This window comes from Bubalus kerabau, chromosome 9 (genome assembly GCF_029407905.1).
Source record: "Bubalus kerabau isolate K-KA32 ecotype Philippines breed swamp buffalo chromosome 9, PCC_UOA_SB_1v2, whole genome shotgun sequence".
In the NCBI taxonomy this organism is placed as follows: Eukaryota; Metazoa; Chordata; class Mammalia; order Artiodactyla; family Bovidae; genus Bubalus; species Bubalus kerabau.
The window spans coordinates 68,030,747-68,053,341 of NC_073632.1; the positions used below are offsets into that span (position 1 = coordinate 68,030,747).

General features: G+C 41.3%; 1 protein-coding gene across 7 annotated transcripts in view; it reads left to right on the top strand.

The window, feature by feature from the left end:
* BACH2 (BTB domain and CNC homolog 2) overlaps positions 1 to 22,595 on the top strand; it is a 389,117-nt gene that overhangs the window by 180,113 nt on the left and 186,409 nt on the right. The window contains exon 3 of one of the 7 annotated variants that reach the window (XR_008698320.1): positions 14,252 to 20,576. The exons of the other annotated variants lie outside the window; for them this stretch is intronic. The gene's annotated coding sequence lies outside the window, so the exon portion shown is untranslated. Of the gene's footprint in view, positions 1 to 14,251; positions 20,577 to 22,595 lie in introns of those variants that run through there. 7 annotated transcript variants of the gene reach the window in all.

A 22,595-nucleotide genomic window follows, 5' to 3' on the forward strand; every position in this document is an offset into this window, starting at 1 on the left:
TAAAAGTGAAAGTGAAGTTGCTCAGTCGTGTCCGACTCTTTGCGACCCCCTGGACTGTAGCCTACCAGGCGTCTCCATCCATGGGATTCTCCAGGCAAGAATACTGGAGTGGGTTACCACCAGTCTTTCCCACCAAAAGACTGCAGTAATAATAACATCTAAGCAACCTGTGTGTCTGAAAACATTTTTCATGTTCCTTATTGAATACTCACAAATAACTCTGTGAATCAGGAAGTATCAGATGAACTCTACAGATGAGAAAATGGAAGTTCAGAGATTAACTTCAGGTCAAAGAACTAGCCAGGTGGGGGTCAGGATCCTAACCAGACCTGTCTGCATTCAAATTCTATGTCCTTACTCCTCCCCATTCACATGAGAAGAGCTTTTGTATCCAGGATATGGCTTCTGAGTGTTCGATCATGGTAAATCAGGGTGCTGACTGGAGCTGGTTGTTCACAATTTACACTGGTTTACACTGGGGTGACGGAGAAGGCAATGGCGCCCCTCTCCAGCACTCTTGCCTGGAAAATCCATGGATGGAGGAGCCTGGTAGGCTGCAGTTCATGGGGTCACAAAGAGTCAGACACGACTGAGCGACTTCACTTTCACTTTTCACTTTCATGCATTGGAGAAGGAAATGGCAACCCACTCCAGTGTTCTTGCCCGGAGAATCCTAGGGACAGGGAGGCTGGTGGGCTGCCATCTATGGGGTCACACAGAGTCGGACACGACTGAAGCAACTTAGCAGCAGCGGCAGCATACTGGAGTGAAACCACTGAAGATGATGGAAGGATACTGGTTCCAGACTCAGTTGTTCTCAATCCTGTCACTTTTTATTAGCTGTTGTAGCTTTAAGCAAGTTACCTAATCTCTTGGAGCTTCAGTATCCACCTTGGGAAATGAGAATAACAGAACCACAGGCTCTCAAGGTTTTGGAGGTGGACCTCAGAGATATTATGGCTTTGGTTCCAGACCACTGCAACAAAGGGAATAGTGCAATAAAGGAAGTCACACAGTTTTTTGGTTTTTTTTTTTCATTTCCCAGTACATATAAGTTATGTTCACACTATACTGTAGCCGGTTAAATATGCAATAGCATTGTGTCTAATAAACTTTGAACATGCCTTAATTTAAAACTACTTTGCTTCTGAAAAATGCCAGCCATCATCTGACAACACAGGGTTGCCACCAACATCCTATTTGTAAAAAAAGACAATATCTGCCAAGTATAATAAAGCAAAGTATAATAAAACTAGATGTGCCCGCATTGGATGAGTCTACATACATAAAAGCACACAGCACAATGCCCAGCAGAGATGAAATGCTTTGGCGGTGTTAGTGCTGGGTCAGCATCACCATCATTGGTGGGACCAGTTCTTCTAATGCGTGACTTTCACCATCAAGCCAGCCTCTTGATGGCTACAGATTTAAACACTTGAACGGAGAGGGCAGTGGCACCCCACTCCAGTACTCTTGCCTGGAGGGTCCCATGGACGGAGGAGCCTGGTAGGCTGCAGTCCATGGGGTCGCTAAGAGTCGGACACAACTGAGAGACTTCACTTTCATTTTTCACTTTCATGCATTGGAGAAGGAAATGGCAACCCACTCCAGTGTTCTTGCCTGGAGAATCCCAGGGACGGGGGAGCCTGGTAGGCTACCATCTATGGGGTCACACAGAGTCGGACATGACTGAAGTGACTTAGCATAGCATACTGGGCTGGACTATTCAGGTTAAACAGACCACTTTATCCTAGATTTCCAGGCACTCTGAGAACCCTTCTCTCCTCTGTGTTTTAAGACTTCTCTGTGCATCTCATCTTCCAACAGGAATACCACCAACTCAAGGTATAGTCTAAGAAACCCCCAAGACTTAGGGGGATGACTACTTTATCCCACCAGTCATTTCTTTACTAAAATGACTCTTTCCTCTGCCTTCTTCCTGATACCAAACCAGAGGGGAGTTTCATGATGATGAAGAATGAGAGGGAGGGAAAAGGATGGGCCAAGGAGGGGGTGAGTAACAAAATTGGAGGAGCTCTCTGGGGACCTCTGGACTGTGGCTGGGGCAGTAAAGATGGGGGTGGGGGGCGTGTGTGAAAAACATCCCTGGGGAATCAGAGAATACTCCCCATTCACAGTTTTCCTTTGGGTCAGCTCCATACAAACTTTATTTTCAACAGATATTAATACATAAATGTAGCCTACCTAAAGACAGCTCTCACCTTGCTTAGTTTTGACACAAAAAGCAATTTGTGATCCCAGGAAGCACAGTTACCATTGTCCCCCAGTATCCATGGGGGCTTGGTTCCAGGATTCCCTCAGTTACCAAAATTCACAGATGCTCGAGTCCCTTATAGAAAATGGCATATTTTCTGCATCTAACCTCTGCACATTCTCCTGTATATTTTAAATAATCTCTAGACTACTTATAGTATCCAATACAGTGTCAATGCTATGCAAATAGTTGCCAGCACATAGCAAATTTAAGTTTTGTGCTTTGTGGAGCTTTCTGGAATTTTTTTTCCCAAATATGTTCAACCTGTGTTTGGTTGATTCTGGGTGGCGAACCTGAAGATCCAGAGGACCAATTGTAGTAGTCTTCATTTTCCAAGGCACGTGACTCCTCACACAGAAGACACCCTGCCCAACCAAAAAAACCCTTCAAACACAACATCTTGACCACACAGCACAGTGCTGAGCCAGGCAGAGTCTGTAAAACATCAGGAGAGAAGGTCAAATATTTGCTGTCCCACCCGGCTTCTTTTTTCACTCTAATTCTCTCAAGTGGCTGAAGATCATTGAATTGCATTGCATTCTTTCTGACTTTAATGTAAGTCATCTGTGAGCTGGCGAATGGTATCTCCCCAGCCTCCCTGAAGTCCTAATAAGTAACAGAGTGTTGTTTTAATCTTATGATTACCAAAGGGGAAGGAAACCTGGGTCTCCTGCATTGCAGGCAGGTTCTTTACCACTGTGCCACCGGAATTCCCTAAAGGGGAAGGAGGAGTATGGAGAAATTAGGACTTTGTGAGTAACATATACACACTACTATATAGAAATTGGAGAACCAACAAGGATCTACTGTATAGCCCAGGGAACTGCATTCAGTATTTTGCCATAACCTATAATGGAAAGAATCTGAATAAGAAAAGATATATATGCGTGTGTGTGTGTGTAACTGAATCACTTTGTGGTACACCTGAATGTAACACAGCATGGTGAATCAATTATTTGTGCCTTGTGAAACCTGAGGAGGTACCCTGGCACCAAGGCTAGCGCTACGGGGAGGGGCTCTGGAAGGGAGAACCACCACCGTGACCAGTTGTCACTGAGGCTGCGTGAGAGGCTCAGCACCCCCGCATCCCCTCAAAACCAGGGCCCACCTTCCTCTCGCAGCCCAAGCCATCACCCCCAGAACGGGCCGTCCTCACCTGCAGGGTGGCATTCAGCCTCTCAGACACAGCTCCTGTTTTCTCTTGGAAGCAACTTTGGATGTTGTATGGGCTGGAAAAGAGGGAAAGTGTGTTGCTTTTTTTATCTAACAACTTATAACTGTGTCAACACATAAGACAGTCTGTCAAAGCTTTCTTCTCAGTGTTGCCGCTGTGAATTAATTTTGAGCGGCACTTGTGAGCAGTAAACACTTTTGCGGTGTGAACAACTCTTTGTGCGGGAGTTGTTGTCAGCAACTCGCTGTCCCCGTCCCCACCCCCCCCCCCATAAGCGGGGAGGAGAACAGAGGACGCCTCTTCCCCGGACAGTCAGGTTGACTGGGGTTGGAGGAGCAAAAATTGGCTCATGTTGTGATTCTGTCTTTTTTGACCACTGGGTTGTCAGATCCTCAGACTGGAGGACAGCCTTGGTTGTATTGAGTTGAGAATCCGCAGGACGAGGCCTGATCGGCATGTTCTGATCAGGTCCAGCCAGTGCATGACATCTGACCCCCATTTTTTTTAGTTGTTTCTGAGCCAGGAACCTGTTCTACACCCAGTGAAGTGCATACAACTCTTCTCTTTCCTCGAGAGTGAACATTGGGAGAGAGGTGTTCCTTTTCAAAGGCGAACCCACTGCTTCTCCTAAACCAGGCATCTGGCCGCCTCTTACTATTTTAGAATTGGTTCTAGACTGAAATGGTCCACATCACTTTTGCCCTTAAATTATTCAAGAAGGTATCACCGTTTAAAAGCAGGACAAAGAGACTCAACAATACATGTGCCAAACACTGATTGACAGAGATCTTTCACAGTTTTTACACTGTATTACTGTGAAGTTAAATATTCTTTTTGAACCTTATTCACGGAGGTAGAATAGCCACTCACTTCACTTAGATCATTGTATACACACGCACACACACGTGCATGCTCAGTTGCTCAGTCGGGTCAGACTCTGTGACCCTTTAGACTGTAGCCCACTAGGCTTCTCTATCCATGGGATTCTCCAGGCAAGAATACTGGAGCAGGTTGCCATTTCCTCCTCCAGGGGATCTTCCCGATCCAAGGATCCAACAAACATCTACATTTCCTGAACTGCAGGCAGATTCTTTATCTCTGAGCCATAGGGAAGCCTAGACACACACATGCACACACATGTATATGTGTATATATACTTATATGTATGAAATGTTCACTATACTCTTCTTCTCTTTGTTTAAAGGCCTTCGATTTTTTCTGCTCTTTGCATCCCTTGTCCAAATATTCCAGTCTGCATCGGGCAGCCCCTGGGCCCCCTCCCTGCTGCACTCTGACAGGAGTGTGGGGAGTATCTTCCAGTTACAACAGTGAGCTTCCTTGCTCTGACCCACATTTTGGAGCTGTGTTCCAGAGTTCCCTGTCCCTTTAAAACCTGGAAGAATCTATTGTGCCCAACACTCCCATTCTAGCGGCTATTGAAATCTATTTTAGGCTGCATAGTTCTGAAGGCTTGTATGCTTCATATGTTTACACAGGACCTGCTGTAGAAGGTCAGGCTTAGCTTTTTATCTGAAAATTCCTTTATTCAGGCTCTATAGTGGGACCCGCTCGCTTTCACTTCCTGAAATGTGGTGACTAAGACCTCCGTCAGGCTGTTCACATCCCGCAGAGTGGGGTCTGAACACTTTCTCTCCTCGCCACCCCCTCCCCAGTGCCTGGCACACTGCTGTTACTGTTCATGAAAAATGCTCAGTAAATGAAGGTGGCTGGTTTGTCACCGTTCAGTCTATAAGCGGAGCTGTGGCCAGCAGAGGATGGCAATGGAGGGGGAGTTGGGTTTTCATCATCGTGACCACTGGTCTGTCAGACCTTCAGATTGGAGTGCGGCCTTGGTGTACTGAGTTGAGAATCTGCAGGACAAGGCCTGGTCTGCATGTTCAGCTCGCTTCCAGCCAGTGCATGACGTCTGATCCCCATTTGGCATCATCTGCAGATTGAAGGAGATTTCCGGGGGCCCTGTGAGAAGACCCCTGCCATTTGTTAGGGCTAGAGGGTCTGTGTACAAGGTGTGAGGCTGTGGAGGATGCCTCTGTGACAGACCAGACAGGGAACACTAGGGCAGCACATGTCCTTTGGAATGAAGCCCGATCTGTATGCCCTGCTTGTGTCCAGCCCATCCACCACCTCTGATCCCCATTTTCTTCAGCTGGTGCCAAGCTGGGAATAGTTTTACACCCAGTGATGTGGGTACAGCTGTTCTCTTTCCTAAAAAGTGACCATTTGGAGAGGAGTGTTCTTTTTCAGAGGCAAACGCTGTTTCTCCTGCCTGCCCAGGGGGAGGTTTGCTCATTGTTCCTGACTCTAAGAGAGATACTAGTAGGGAAACCATATCATGCCAGACTCCAAAGGGTTAACTAATGATGCCTTTTAAATGGGAATCATCATGAAATGTATGTAACATAAAAGGCAAATGCAAAATACTTAAGTGACAGGTGGCATCGTTTGAAAAGGATGTGGGGGCTGATCCCAGAACTGCGATCGTACACAGCTGCATTAATTTGCCTAATCACTGGATTGCTGTAACCAGTGTCTATAAATAAACACACAAACTAATCTTTTGATTATCCTTTTTATGGCATGTTCTCTGCTCCCTTCCTTCTTTTTCTTCTTCTTGTCTTTTCATTGTGATTAGAGAGTATTTCAAAACTCTATAATTCTGCAGATTCTTCTCTAACTGCTATTTTAAACAACCAAAACTACTCTGGACAGTTCACAAAGAGAGTGATACAGATGGACAATAAATGTATGAAAAGATATTCCATTTTTTATCGTTTTTAGAAAAATGCAGGAAGATATCAGTGAACTGTCATGTTTAAGTATCAGATAGACAGAGATTAAAATTATTGTGATAACCCCTGTGTGGCTGGTGTATACAGTCTGTGCACTAGGGCAGTATTTGGTGAAGGCATCCGGCATTATATATCCAAACAGCAAGTGTGCCCATCATTTGATTTATCAAACATACTTCTCGGGATTTGCCCAAAAATAATATTGGCAAGACAGAAAGCTGTATTCTCGAGGATTCCTGTATCAAGAGTGTTTGCAGTTGTATGAAAAAAAATGTGAAAATAGAAATCATAAAAAGGGGACAGATTAAATAAATTCTGCTACATAAAGGAATATCACATATCCATTAACAAAGATCATATAGCTGTGTTATATGATTATTGAGGACAGATGTTTATAACATCTTGATGTGTGAAGAAAGCAAGTTAAAGAACAAGTGTATTCTTTGACATAGTATGTTGTCAGTTATGTGAAATCAGTGCTTCTCAAATACTCATACACAAATGTAGGTTCCAATTGAGAAAGATTGGGTTGGGAACTGAGATTCTGAGCCACTGTCAAAACGGACAATTCCCCCACTCTTTGCTGCTGGCCTGTGGACCACACTTGGAGTCGTGATGTTGAACTGTACACATACATCTGTGTGCCAGTAAATGCTGGGGATAAATATGTGGAAGATGGTGAATCTGGGTGATTTTTACTTTCATCTTTGTGCTTTCCTGTATTGTTTAATACTTTATAATGCATCTCTATCAGCTTTCCATACACAATAGAATAGATTCTTAAAAACTAGCCTATTAAAAACATTAAAAGACGCTTGCTCCTTGGACGAAAAGCTATGGCAAGCCTAGACAGTGTATTAAAAAACAGAAATATCACTTTGTCAGCAAAGATCTGTATAGTCAAAGCTATGGTTGGAAGGCATCACCAACTCGATGGACATGAGTTTGAGCAAACTCGGGGAAATTGATGATGGACAGGGAAGCCCGGGATGCTGCAGTTCATGGTGTCGCAAAGACTCGGACATGACTGAGCAACTGAACTGATGGTCTTTCCAGTAGTCATGTATGGATGGATGTGAGAGTTGGACCATAAAGAAGGCTGAGTACCGAAGAGTTGATGCTTTCAAACTATGGTGCTGGAGAAGACTCTTGAGAGTCTCTTGGATGGCAAGGAGATCAAACCAGTCAATCCTAAAGGAAATTAACCCTGAATATTTATTGAAAGGACTAATGCTGAAGCTGAGGCTCCAATACTTTGGCTACCTGATGCGAAGAGCCAACTCATTGGAAAAGACCTGATACTGGGAAAGATTGAGGGCAGGAGGAGAAGGGGGCGACAAAGGATGAGATGGTTGGATGGCATCACTGACTTAGTGGACATGAGTTTGAGCAAACTCGGGGAGATGGTGAAGGACAGGGAAGCCTGGTGTGCTGCAGTTCATGGGGTCACAAAGAGTCAGACATGACTTAGCGACAGAACAACAGCAACATTAAAAACATGTCTATTTTTAAAAAGTTGGCTTCAGATTTACCTCTCAAACATTTAAGGCAGGGGCAGAGCATCTAGGCCAGTTATTCTTACAAAGGCTAGGTTATCAGAATCACATGGAAGACTTTTCAAAAACACGGTGTCTCAAATCTGACCCCAGAAATTCAGATTCAACCATCTTCAAGTGGAGAAATCAGCATTTTTAAAAGTTTGCCAGGTGATTCTGACACAGACCAGATTTGGCCACTGATCCAGGCATCAGATTCTTAAACATCAGATTTGGGGCTCAGGCATGCATTTAGAAAAGGTTTCCACCCTCTGTCCTGCTCACTTCAGTCTTCAGAATCATGCTTTTGATATTGACACGTAGACTTCTCTATTTTCCAGGAGCTGTTGCTTGACATTTTCCCACCAGTCTCCTGATAGGCTTTCCTACCAGCCTTTTGTTAATATATTACTTTCCTCCATCAGCAGGAGGATTCTTTACCACTGGCGCCACCTGGGAAGCCCAACATACTACTTTCCTATAACAAACTATCACAAACTGGGTTGCTTCACTCAACAGAACTGTGTTCTCTCACAGTTGTGAAGGTTGGAAGTCTGAAGTCAAGGCCTCAGAGGAGATTCCTTCCTTTCCTTGTCCAGCTGCTGGGGAGGCTCTGGAGGTTGCAAGGCAAGTGGCTGCATGCCTCCAACCTTGGCCTCCATCTTCACGTGGCCTTCTCCTCTGTGTCTTCTCTTGTCTCTTGTAAGGACACTTGTCTTGGATTTAGGGCTTACCTGATTAATCTGGGAGGATTTTGGCTTTAGATCCTCAACTTAATTGTATCCGCAAAGTCCCTTTTTCCAAAGAAGGTCACATTCATGTGAACAGTTCCGGGAGTTAGGACATAAGCCTCTCTTCTTGCAGGGGCCACAGTTCCACCCAAGGCATCTTTTAAGTGGTTCAACAACAGTTTTGAAATTAGGCAGAAGATTCAGGATTTGCCATTTTGTTTTCCTCTGAGGTTGAGTCTTTGGTTTTATTTCCCTTTTACAGATAGAGCTGTAGGAAGTTCTTCCATGAAAAAAACTGAACGGTTACCATTGGCAGTGTCTACACTAGCGATTCAGCTGCCTAGAGAGCTCAGGGCCATGTCCTGGTGGGTCCTTTTCTTGTCCAGGAATCTCCCAGCCGTCAATAGGGCCTGGGAAAGCCAGGTGCACCCAACAGTCTCTGAGCATATCCACACTGCTTGCCTGCACTGTGATGGAAATGCCATCCAGTATTAATCCGGGGATGTGGAAGTCAAAGATATGTTTACTGAGGAATAACCATAAGTCTGTTGGCTGTTGACCTGGACTTTGAACTGGGTCAGAGCCAGTTTTCCCCACCCCCACTCACAGAGAGAAAGGTAAAAGCAAAGGCTAAAATGAGACTAACCATACACCCATCTTACTGCTTTCAAGTGGTCCTTTCCTGTAAACCTCTTTTTGGTTGTTGTTATTATTCTGGTAAAGAAGGGTGACCTGTGTTTGATACTGAGACTGACACAGACTTGCCTTTCTGATGTTTCACTGACTTAATTTCTTTGTTCAGTACAAGCTACAGGTTTCTCACAGTGGATTTCTCAGTTGAGGAGGAGGTTTCTCAAAACTGCTTTGCCAGTGTCCGGTCATGCACAGCCCCTGGGCATCCCCAGTGAAGTGCTTTGAGTCACAGTCCCTTTAAGACCCAGACAGAGATGTGGACTTGTGTCATTTCCCAAAATATACAGGAGGAGAAGCAGATTAGTAAAAGAGAACCTTGTGCACACATGGGGGGACTCTGCTGCCCCAGAATCAGCCTTTACATATGAAAGACCCAGCTCTGTTACTTGGAGGCTCATGTTCATTGAACCCCAGTGAAACCAATTCTACAAATAAGTAGGTGTCCTCATGCCAGAAACAGAGATGCAAAAGCCAGAACTAAAATTGCTAGCTAAATAAATCACACATGAGTGAATTTATTTGACCTTCTTTTCTCTTTGCTGCAGGATACCTGAAATTCACATATATACATGTTTTACATGAAAAAGAGTGTTTTTAATTAAATAAGCAAAGAATTACCATTGACAAAATGTTAGACAATAAAAAAGAAATCAGAAAGAGCAAAAAGAAGAAACTCCGTATTCCTAGAGATTCCTGGGGCTGTTTGTACAGTTATCATCCTAACCTGACTGGGATCACGTGTTTTCTTATTAGTTGAAAATCTGGGTGAATCACTAAAAAAAAAGAAAGAAAAAGATACTGCATGACTTAAATAATGTGTTTAACTTAAAGATGCACATGAACAGTTATTTGCCAATCTGATGTAAGTCCAAGGCCTTTTCTTGGAGTTTGTGTACACTGATTGGAATTCTGTGTCACCTTCCACATATGTAAGCACAAGATTTTCATGTTTAGTCTCTTTAAAGTGGAAGAACTTTTTAAAAAATTATTTTTGGTTTCACTGGGTCTTCCTTGCCGTGTGCAGACTTCTCGTTGTCGTGATTTCTCTTGTTGCATAGCACAGGCCCTGGGCACATGGGCCTCAGTAGCTGCAGCTTGCGGGCTTTAGAACTCAGGCTCAGTAGTTGTGCTGTGTGGGCTTACTTGCTCCATGGCATGTGGAATCTTCCCAGACCAGGAATCAAACCTGTGTCCTCTGCATTGGCAGGCAGATTCTTATCCACTGTGCCACCAGGGAAGTACTAAAGTGGAAGAATTTTTAGACACTTGCCACACAGTCTGAGTGCAAAATCATTGTAAATTTTTATTTCTCCAGCCTTCCAGTTATATTATACATATATAATTCAATAGCAAATTATTTTCAGCAACTTGCTTCTTTCATTTGATTTCACTAAACTTTCAGAAAACTAGCTTTGAATTTTTCACACTCATCTTTCATTAGCCAACATGATTTTTAAACGTATATATTGTTGCTGTTTCAGTCACTAAGTTGCGTCCAACTGTTTTGCGACCCCTGTGGACTATATATAGCCCACCAGGCTCTTCTGTCCATGAGATTTCCCAGGCAAGAATACTGGAGTGGGTTGCCATTTCCTCCTTCAGGAGATCTTCTAGACCCAGGGATCGAACACTAGTCTCCTGCATTGGCTGGCAGATTTTCTATTGCTGAGCCACCAGAGAAGCCCTCAAATTACATATATGTAATATTCCTATACATATATATTGCATAATTATTATACAGTACAAGAACAGTGGCTTTAGCAGTTTAAACATAAAGTTCCCAGAAAGGAACCGAATGCTCCAGAATGCCAGAGGGCAACCTCCAGCCTTCGTTTGACCACCATGTCAGTCAGTATATTTTACAGAGAAGATGGAGAAGGCCAATTTATTCATCCAGTCAATTAAGGACCATCTGTCAAGAGACTTTCTACTGCATCTATTCTGACACTCCAAGAAACTCATAGGTTAAAACCTATTCAAAAAGCAAGCAGTCTTAAAATGGTTTGAAGAGTTCTCTGCCAAACACAGGGACCCACTTAGGAATATTAAGATCCATACCAAGACTCAAGATATTTGAAGAAGGTTTATAGTTACGCAAATATTTGGCTTCTTCTGAAGGGCCAGTAAATATATCAGTGAGATATTGTGAAATAAGCAATCTTTGTTCTGAGAACCTTGAACTTAAAGAGAATTGGTTTGCCAAATGGTTTATTCTGATAAGGTAGTGTTTTTCTTTTAATTTCAAATGTGTACAACATAATAAGTGCTCAGAGAGCTTGATGCTTCCTGAGGTAGAGAAAGCAGTATTTCTGTTCCTGTTTTGTGGACCAAAAAACAAACAAACAAAAAAAAACAGACCTAAAGGCTGTCTGTTCCATGAAGATGGTAATCATCATGAATTTTCCATTGTGATGCCTGATTTAAATTCTTTGCCATCATCGTGGTCTTCCCCATTTTTAGGGTGTTTAGTAAGCCTTATTGAGTGAGCTCTCTCCAAGGGGCATATCTGTTTTGCCCATTGATATCAGCAGTATCTGGAGTAGGTGGGTGAATGAATGAATGAATGACACAGGTCACGCAGTTAGCAAAAGATCAACTTGTGCTTAGAGCAAGGTCTTCTGACTCTTCACCCTGTGTCTTTTTATTATACTGGGATCTAGTGCTGTGCTGGCTTTTCTGGGTTCTTAATGTTCCTGAGACCTGAGCAGGACCCATTTATCAAGTCATAGACAGATTGTGACAAATAATAAAGCAAGATAAGCCACTCCCAATTTTAACCGGCATATTGTCTCAATAACAGGCAAGTCATATATGTTTTCACACATGTCTGGGAGTTTTTAACTGAGGCTTCATGATTATCTAGAAATGTCTAAGTTAGTATTTTCTTTTCAAGGTGAATTAACATCATACTTTAAAAGATTGTTTTTGACAATAGCTAAAAACTACTGAAAGTGTCGGTCACTCAGTCGTGTCGGACTCTTTGCAACTCTGTGGACTGTAGCCCACCAGGCTCCCCTGTCCATGGGATTCTCCAGGCAAGAATACTGGAATGGCTTGCCATTCTCTTCTAAATATTTGTTATTTAAAACATTTTAATCCATTAGTAAATGCTAATTATATATTTCTAGCAACTTTTGCAGTTACTGAGTAATGTCCAATTGTGAATATTTTCCATAAATAATTGGCTTTCCAGCTGGTAGATAATATTATATATTTTCAGAAAGTTGTTTCTACAGCTGCTCATCTCTTCTGTATGTTGAAATTTCAGGCTTTTAGTTTAAATTGATAGCTCACTGAACCTACGTCTCAAATCCAGTGATTTGTTGAGCATTTGTCTATGATGTGTGCCATATTTTAAATAATAAATTTTGGACATTGTATTGTATGTAAGTTTATTTTTGGTATGTAGGAATCGATCTTTGTAGGCTCTTCATCAGTTCTTCATATTTTAGTTATTGAATGAAACTAAAGTAATGAAGTAAAGCAAGTAAGCATTGGGCCCACAGGAGACCCTGGAATGACCATGATTTAATCACCATCACTAGACTTAGCTACCTGTGCATAGCAGTTCCAAACAGTTTCTACAGTATGTAGATAACAGTTCCAAAATGTCATATCCACATAGAGACTCACAGGTATCACATAAAGCCTTACATGTAACTAACATTTTACATTTTAAAGAATGTCATGTCACATGTTTGTACAAAGAGTAATTGGTGGTGTTGTAGTCTTTAAATCATGTCCAATGCTTGTGACTGCATAGACTGAAACCAGCCAGACTCCTCTGTCCATGGGCTTTTCCAGGCAAGAATACTGGGTTGGGTTGCCATTTAAAGATAAAAGAAAATAGTTTATTTAGATAAAATGTTCTGAACATTTGCTATGTACCTGGGACTAGGCTCAAATTTTAAATTCTATGTATTATCTCCTTTAATCTTCATAAAAATCCTATTTGTTAAGTACCACTATTGCCATTTTATAGTATTAGATTCAAAGGAATTAAGTAACTTTCTCTGGACACCTGATAGGCAGTAAATTGTAAAGCTTGGAACCAAACCCAGGTCTGGTTAGACCCTGGAGCCCATACTCTCAATGACTCCTATGCTGCTACCTGTTTGGCTACCTGCAAAGAAGAACAAGTGATCCTTTGTTTGGTCCACTTTTCCTTTAGATATTTGCTGTGACCTTCTTGGCTTAATGTCAGCTTTTCTTAAGAGTGAATGTTGGACTTTCCATGACAGATTAATCAAATCCATATCTTTTGAATTAATGAGAATATATTAACATTAGCAGTTCAGTGACAGCTCTTGTGTACTGATCACTGATATTAATAAAAGGCAAATCAGATTCAATGAAATTATCAAAACTCATCAGCTGTGTGGCTGGACCTTCCAGAGGAATAAGAATTTGGATACAATAACACAGGCTCCTAGAAGGCTGTTTTAATCATTGGAAAATAATTTTTCCTAACTTATAATTCAGGTACTTACATGAGTTATTTACTCATGGAATATCATGACCCTTTCATCTTGTCTGTATTCTCCACAGAACAGAAAAGAATGGTCAGTAGCAAAGAAAAGTCAGCTGTGTGAAAATACTACCCCTCTTCTCTTTAAATAATAGATGCTGCTTCTTCAGACTTCTTGGTTAGCATTACACTCCTGGAAAATGTCCACAGAATGTCTTCAAAAATACTTGAAGGCTTATTAGCTTGAATTTTAAATGCTCTAAGGAACTTTACATTGTTGGTTAGACTTAACTATCCTTAATTATAGCTGTATAATAAATGAAACTATAATGAATCATAAAAGAAAACTATTATAGTCAGTAACAAACACGACAGAGTACTTTAATGTACAACTGTAGATGCTGGTAAACACAAAATTGAACTAGGAGCAAGTGGAGGTGAAAAAGACTGAAAGGGCCTAAACTTAGAGAAAGAGCCATTGTGTACTGCTGCTTGGTATGAAAAACACAAAATAACAGAGAGGTGTACGTTTGTTTGTTTTATAATTTTATTTTTTTATTTACAGCTGTGCTGGATCTTCATTGCTGGGTGGGCTTTTCTCTAGTTGTGGAGAACGGGGGCTGTTCTCTGGTTGTGGGGCAAGGGCTTCTCATTTCGGTGGTTTCTCTTGTGGAACACAGGCCACAGTGTGCCTAGGCCTCAGTAGTTGCAGCACGTGGGCTCAGTAGTTGAGGCGCACAGGCTTAGCACCTGTGGGATCTTCCCAGATGAGAGCTCATTACCCATGTCTCCTTCACTGAGCCACCAGTGAAGCCCCTAGAGAGATGTATGTTGGTTAAAAATACATGTAAAGACTAGAAAGCTAAAAGCAAGAATGTTGAAAATGGGGCTTCAGCCTGGCGGCCAGCAGGCCAAGTAGGATTGCCAGGGGAAATTGCTATGGAGGCTGAGGAGGCGGTGGCAGCGCTCCGGAAACTATATATCATCTTCCTAAACTGGTTAATAGTGGCACAGAAGATCCATTTGAGATCAAGCCCTGAGCCTTTGGAGTGGGAGCACTAACTCCAAGACCCTAGACTACCAGAGAACTAAGCCTAGGGAGTATCAAATAGTGAGAACTCACATAAAGGAAACCACTTGAATACAAGACCCGGCATCACCCAACCACCATCATCTAAACAACAAACAAAACAAGAATACAAACCCAATCATCAGCAGACAGGATTACCACCCCACTCAGCCTTGCCCATCAGAGGAAAACAAACAAACAAACAAACAAAAACTCAAAACAAACAAAAATACAATAGGGCATTGTACCCTATACGAAGCTTACACAAACCGCTGGACCAACCTTAGGAGGGCAGAAACCAAAATGAAGAAAGAATTCAACTTTGAAACCTAGGAAAAGGAGACCTCAAACACAATAAGAAAAAAAAAAAAATAATGAAAAGGCAGAGAAATACTACACAAATGAAGGAACAAATTAGAAACACAGAAGTCCAAATAAATGAAGAGGAAATAGGCAAACTACCTGAAAAAGAATTCAGGATGTTGAGAGTAAAGATGATCAAAAACCTTGAAAACAAAAGGGAGAAAATGCAAGAATCAAATAATAAAGACCTAGAAAGAATTAAAGAATAACCATACAGAGACAAACAACACAATTACTGAAATTAAAAATACTCTAGAAGGAATCAATAGCAGAATATCTGAAGCAGACGAACGAATCAGTGAGCTGGAAGATAAAATGGTGGAAGTAATTTACAAAGAGCAGAATAAAGTAAAAAAGAATGAAAAGAACTGAGGATAGTCTCAGAGACCTCTGGAACAATATCAGATGTACCAACATTCAAATTATAGGGGTCCCAGAAGAAAAAGAGAAAAAATAAAGGGTATGAGAAAATTTTTTAATACATTATAGTTGAAAATTTCCCCAACATGGAAAAGGAAATAGTCAGTCAAGTCCAAAAGGCACTGCTGCTGCTGCTGCTAAGTCGCTTCAGTCGTGTCCGACTCTGTGCGACCCCATAGATGGGAGCCCACCAGGCTCCCCCGTCCCTGGGATTCTCCAGGCAAGAACCACTGGAGTGGGTTGCCATTTCCTTCTCCAGTGCGTGAAAGTGAAAAGTGAAAGTGAAGTCGCTCAGTTGTGTCCAACTTTTAGCGACCCCATGGACTGCAGCCTATCAGGCTCCTCCATCCATGGGATTTTCCAGGACGAGAACTAGAGTGGGGTACCAAGAGCCCCATACAGGATAAACCCAAAGAGAAACACACCAAGACACATACTAATCAAACTAACAAAGATTGACATTGACATTGAAGTCACTCAGTCCTGTCCGACTCTTTGCGACCCCATGGACTGTAGCCTACCAGGCTCCTCCGTCCATGGAATTTTCCAGGCAAGAGTACTGGAGTGGGTTGCCATTTCCTTCTCCAGGAGATCTTCCTGACCCAGGGATCAAACCCGAGTCTCCCGCATTATAGGCAGACGCTTTACCGTCTGAGCCACGAGAGAAGCCCACAACAAAAATTAAACACAAAGAAAGAATATTAAAAGCACCAAGGGAGAGGCAACAAGTAACATACAAGGGAAACCCCATACAATTAACAGCTGATTTTTCATCAGAAACTCTGCAGGCAAGAAGGGAATGGCAGGATATATTTAAAGCACTGAAAGGGAAAAAATATACAACTAAGATTACTGTACCTGGCAAGGATCTCATTCAAAATTGATGGAGAAATAAAAAACTTCAGATAAGCAAAAGTTAAGAGAATACAGTACCACCAAACCAGCTTTACAATAAATGTTAAAGGGACTTATATAGTCAAGAAATACAAGAGAAGTAAAAAGATCTACAAAATCAACCCCAAACAATTAAGAAAATGGCAACAGGAATATATATATCAATAATTACTTTAAATGTGAATGGATTAAATGCTCCAACCAAAAGACATAGACTGGCAGAATGGATACAAAAACGAGACCCATATATATGCTGTCTACAAGAAACCCACTTCAGACCTCAAGACACGTATAGACTGAAAGTGAGAGGATGGGAAAATATATTCCATGCAAATGGGAAGCAAAAGAAAGCTGGAGTAGCAATCCTCATATCAGACAAAATAGACCTTAAAATAAAGAAGATTACAAGAGATAAGGAAGGACACTATGTAATGATCAAGGGATCGATCCGAGAGGAAGACATAACAATTGTAAATATCTATGCACCTGGCATAGGAACATCTCAATACATAAGACAAACACTAACAGACATAAAAGGAGAAATTGGCAGTAACACAGTAATAGTAGGAGACTTTAACACCCCACTCACACCAATGGACAGATCATCAAAACAGAAAATTAATAAGGAAACACAAGTTTAAATGATACATTAGATGAGATGGATCTCACTGATATCTTCAGGACATTCCATCCAAATGCAGAAGAATAGGCCTTCTCAAGTGCACGTGGAACATTCTCCAGGATAGACCACATCTTGAGTCACAAATCAAACCTCAGTAAATTTAAGAAAATTGAAACCATATCAAGCATCTCTTCCAACCACAATGCTATGAGACTAGATATCAAATACAGGAAATAAGCTGTAAGAAACACAAACACATGGAGATTAAGCAACACGTTTCTAAATAACCATCAGGTTACTGAAGAAATCAAAAGGGAAATCAAAAACTTTCTGGAAACAAATGACAATGAAAACATGACAACTCAAAACCTATGGGATGCAGCAAAAGCAATTCTAAGAGTGACATTTACAGCAATACAGTCCTACCTCAAGAAACAAGAAAAACATCAAGCAAATAGACAACCTAACTTTACACCTAAAACAACTGGAAAAAAAGAAGAACAAAAAAAACCTCAAAAAGAAATTATAAAGATCCAAGCAGAAATAAATGAAAAAGAAATGAAAGAAACAGTAGTAAAAATTAATAAAACTAAAAGCTGGTTCTTTGAGAAGATAAACAAAATTGACAAGCCTTTAGCCAGACTCATCAAGACAAAAGAGAGAAAAATCAAATCAACAAAATTAGAAATGAAAAAGGAGAGGTTACAACAGACAATGGAGAAATACAAAGGATTATAAGAGACTATTATGAACAACTATATGGCAATAAAATGGATAACCTGGAAGAAATGGACAGATTCTAGAAAAGTTCAACCTTCCAAGATTGAACCAGGAAGAAATAGAAATTATGAACAACCCAAATACAAGCACTGAAATTGAAGCTGTGATAAAAAAATCTCCCAAAAAACAAAAGCCCAGGACCAGATGGCTTCACAGGAGAATTCTATCAAACATTTAGAGAAGAGCCTGTCCTTCTAAAACTCTTTCAAAAAACTGCAGAGGAAGGAACATTTCCAAACTCATTGTACGAGGCCACCATCTCCCTGATAGCAAAACCAGACAAAGACAACACAAGAAAAGAAAACTACAGGCCAATATCACTGATGAACATAGATGCAAAAATCCTCAACAGAATTTTAACAAACAGAATTCAGCAGCACATCAAAAAGCTCACAGACCATGATCAAGTTAGGTTTATTCCAGGAATGCAAGGATTCCTCAATATATACAAATCAATCAATGTAATACACCATATTAACAAATTGAAAGATAAAAATTATATGATAACCTCAATAGATGCAGAAAAAGCCTTTGACAAAATTCAGCACCCACTTATGATTAAAACTCTTCAAAAAATGGGCATAGAAGCAACCTACCTCAACATAAAGTGGAGTCGCTCAGTCATGTCCGACTCTCTGCAACCCTGTGGACTGTAGCCTACCAGGGTCCTCTGTCCATGGGATTTTCCAGGCAATAGTACTGGAATGGGCTGCCATTTCCTTCTCCAGGGGATCTTCCCTACCCAGGGATCAACCCTGGGTCTTCCGCACTGTAGACAGACACTTTATTGTTCGAGCCACCAGGGAAGTCAATTACTCTAAGACATGGTCTATATTAGATAGGTCAACAAACAAACTCAGTAAAGTTGAGTAGACTTTAACTCAGTAAACTCAAAAACAAACTTACAACAAACATAGTAAAGGCCATATATGATAAGCCTGCAGCAAGCATTATTCTCAGTGGTGAAAAACTGAAAGCATTCCCCCTAAGATCAGGAATAAGACAAGAGTGTCCACTTTCACCACTGTTATTCAACACAGTTTTGAAAGTCCTAGCTACAGCAATCAGAGACAGGAAAGAAATAAAGGAAATCCAGATCGGAAAAGAAGAAGTAAAGCTCTCACTGTTTGCAGATGACATGATACTGTACATAGAAAACCCTAAAGATAGTATCAGAAAATTACTAGAGCTAATCAGTGAATTTAGCAAAGTTGCAGGATACAAAATCAATATACAGAAATCACTTGCATTTCTGTATACTGACAATGAAAAATCAGAAAGAGAAATTAAGGAATCAATCTCATTCATCATTGCAACAAAAAGAATTAAATATCTAGGAATAAACTTACCTAACGAGACAAAAGAACTATACACAGAAAGTTATGACACTAATGAAAGAAATCAAAGATGACATAAACAGATGGAGAGAGATTCCATATTCAAGGGTAGGAAGAATCAATATTGTGAAAATGACTATACTACCAAATGCAATCTACAGATTCAATGCAATCCCTATCAAATTACCAATGGCATTTTTTCACAGAAAAATTTCACAGTTCATATGGAAACACAAAAGACCCCGAAAAGCCAAAGCAGTCTTGAGAAAGAAGAATGGAGATGGAGGAATCAACCTTCCTGACTTCAGATTACACTACAAAGCTACAGTCATCAAGACAGTATGATACTGGCACAAAAACAGAAATATAGACCAATGGAACAAGATAGAAAGCCCAGAAATAAACCCATGCACCTATGGGTACCTTATTTTTTACAAAGGAGGCAAGAATATACAATGGGGCAAAGACAGCCTCTTCAATAAATGGTGCTGGGAAAACTGGAAAGCTGCATGTAAAAGAAAGAAATTAGAGCACTTTCTAACCCCATACACAAAGATAAACTCAAAATGGATTAAAGACCTAAGTGTAAGACCAGAAACTGTAAAACTCTTAGAGGAAAACATAAGCAGAACACTCGATGACATAAATCAAAGCAAGATCCTCTATGACCCACCTCCTAGAGTAACGGAAATAAAAACAAAAGTAAACAAATGGGACCTGATTAAACTTAAAAGTTTTTCTCAGCAAAGGAAACTATAAGCAAGGTGAAAAGACAACCCTCAGAATGGGAGAAAATAATAACAAATGAAACAACTGACAAAGGATTAATTTCCAAAATATGCGAGCAGCTCATACAGCTCAATCCCAGAGAAACAAACAACCCATTCAAAAAGTGGGAAGAAGACCTAAACAGACATTTTCCCAAAGAAGACATACAGATGGCTAACAAATACATGAAAAGATGCCCAGCATCGCTCATTATTAGAGAACTGCAAATCAAAACTAAATGAGATATCACCTGACACCAATCAAAATGGCCATCATCCAAAAGTCTACAAACAATAAATGCTGGAGAGGGTGTGGAGAAAAGGGAATACTCTTGCACTGTTGGTGGGAATGTAAATTGATACAGCCACTATCGAAGACGGTATGGAGTGTCCTTAAAAAACTAGGAATAAAACCACCATATGACCCAGCAATCCCACTCCTAGGTATATTCCAGGAGGACACCAAAATTGAAAAAGACACATGTATCCCATTGTTCATTGCAGCACTGTTTACAATAGCTAGAACATGGAAGCAACCTAGATGTTCATCGACCACTGAATAGATAAAGAAGTTGTGGTACATATACACAATGGAATATTACTCAGCCATAAAAAGGAACACATTTGAGTCCGTTCTGATGAGGTGGGTGAACCTAGAACCTATTATGCAGAGTGAAGTGAGTCAGAAAGATAAATATCGTATTCTAATGCATATATACAGAATCTAGAAGAATGCTACTGGAGAACTTATTTACAGGGCAGTAGTGGAGAAACAGACATAGAGAATAGACTTATAGACATGGGGAGAGGGGAGGAGAGGGTGAGATGTATGGAAAGAGTAACATAGAAACTGACATTACCATGTGTAAAATAGATAGCCAACGGGAATTTGCCGTATGGCTCAGGAAACTCAAACAGGGGTTCTGTATCAACCTAGAGGGGTGGGCTGGGGAGGGAGACGGGAGGGAGGTTCAGAAGGGAGGGGATATATGTATACCTATGGATATAGGGGCTTCCCTTATAGCTGAATTGGTAAAGAATCCACCTGCAATGCAGGAGACCCCGGTTTGATTCCTGGGTCAGGAAGATCCCCTGGAGAAGGGATGGGCTACCCACTCCAGTATACTTGGTCTTCCCTTGTGGCTCAGCTGGTAAAGAATCCGCTTGCTATGCAGGAGACCTGGGTTCGATCCCTTGGTTTGGAAGATCCCCTGGAGAAGGGAAAGGCTACTCACTCCAGTATTCTGGCCTGGAGAATTCCATGGACTGTATAGTCCATGGGGTCGCAAAGAGTTGGACATGACTTTCACTTTCACTTTCATGGCTGATTCATGTTGAGGTTTGACAGAAGACAACAAAATTCTGTAAAGCAATTATCCTTGAATAAAAAAATAAAAAGAAAAAAGAATGTTGAAAATGAAGTGCAAGAATTAGGAACAATCAAAGAGATTACAGAAAAGAGAAAAACCAAAGCTAACCACATACATACCCTCTAGAATTATCTCTTTTGTCTTTGGTAGGATTCACACATTAGTCCATTTGTTCATTAATACCATAATCATTCTTGAGTACCTCTAGCTCAGGCTCAGAGATGAACAGGAGAGCATAGTCCTTGCCATCAAGGAGCTTAAAAAGGAATGGAGACATTTAGGTGAGTGATCATCTGGGGAATAACAAAGGCCATGACTGCAGAAGTGTGGGACGCTGTCAGTTACAAAAGAAGCAAACCTAACCCAGATCAGGGAGGGGGTCTGAAAAAGTTCCCAGAGGAACTCTCCAATCTGACACCTGAAGGATGAGTTAGCCAGGTCAGGGAGAGGGGAATGAATGACTGTGAATCCTGAGGTGACAGTGGCTGGTGCAGTCAAAGAACTGAATTTCAGGGCAGCTGAGGAGTAGAGCAGGGGAGGAGCAGTAGCGAAAGAAGAGACTTTGGAGGGAGCAGCATCCTGAGCTACCTTAGAAGCTGTAATTGAGCTTCATCCTAAAATCAGTGGGAAGCAGGGAAGTGACATGGCGAGGTTTCCATGTTGAAAGATGACTCCCTACATTGTAGAAATGACCTGGAGAAGAAGGAGATTGGCAGCAAGGAGACCAGGTTGGGGAATGGTGAGAGACAAGGAAAGCTTGGACTCTTGTTTCATCTGCTGAAATGGAGTCAAGATGACAGACGTTCATAGAGCAATGATGTCTTGAGAAGACAGAGTCTGGACAAGTTGTAGCACATTACTTCTCTCTGGAGAAGGGAATGGCTACTCACTTCAGTATTCTTGCCTGGGAAATAACATGGACAGAGGAGCCCAGCAGGCTACAGTCCATGCAGTCATAAGAGTTGGACACCACTGAGCAACTAAACCACCACCACTCTGTCACCTTACTTGCACATGCTTATTTTGCAGCATGCAGAGGTCTTTCCTGCAGGGTATCATACCACCCACTGTTACATACATGCTTGCATCCAGTCAGCAAATATTAATCACCTGCTGTATTCCAGATACTGTCCAAGATGGTAGGAATACAGCATAGCACAGGAAACAAGATTGCTGCTCTAGTGGAGATTCCCATTCTGTTTCAGGAATACAGACTATAAACCTTCCCCAAGGTAATTTCAGAGAGTTATGAGAGCTATACAGGTAATAAAATGTAGCAATATGTTC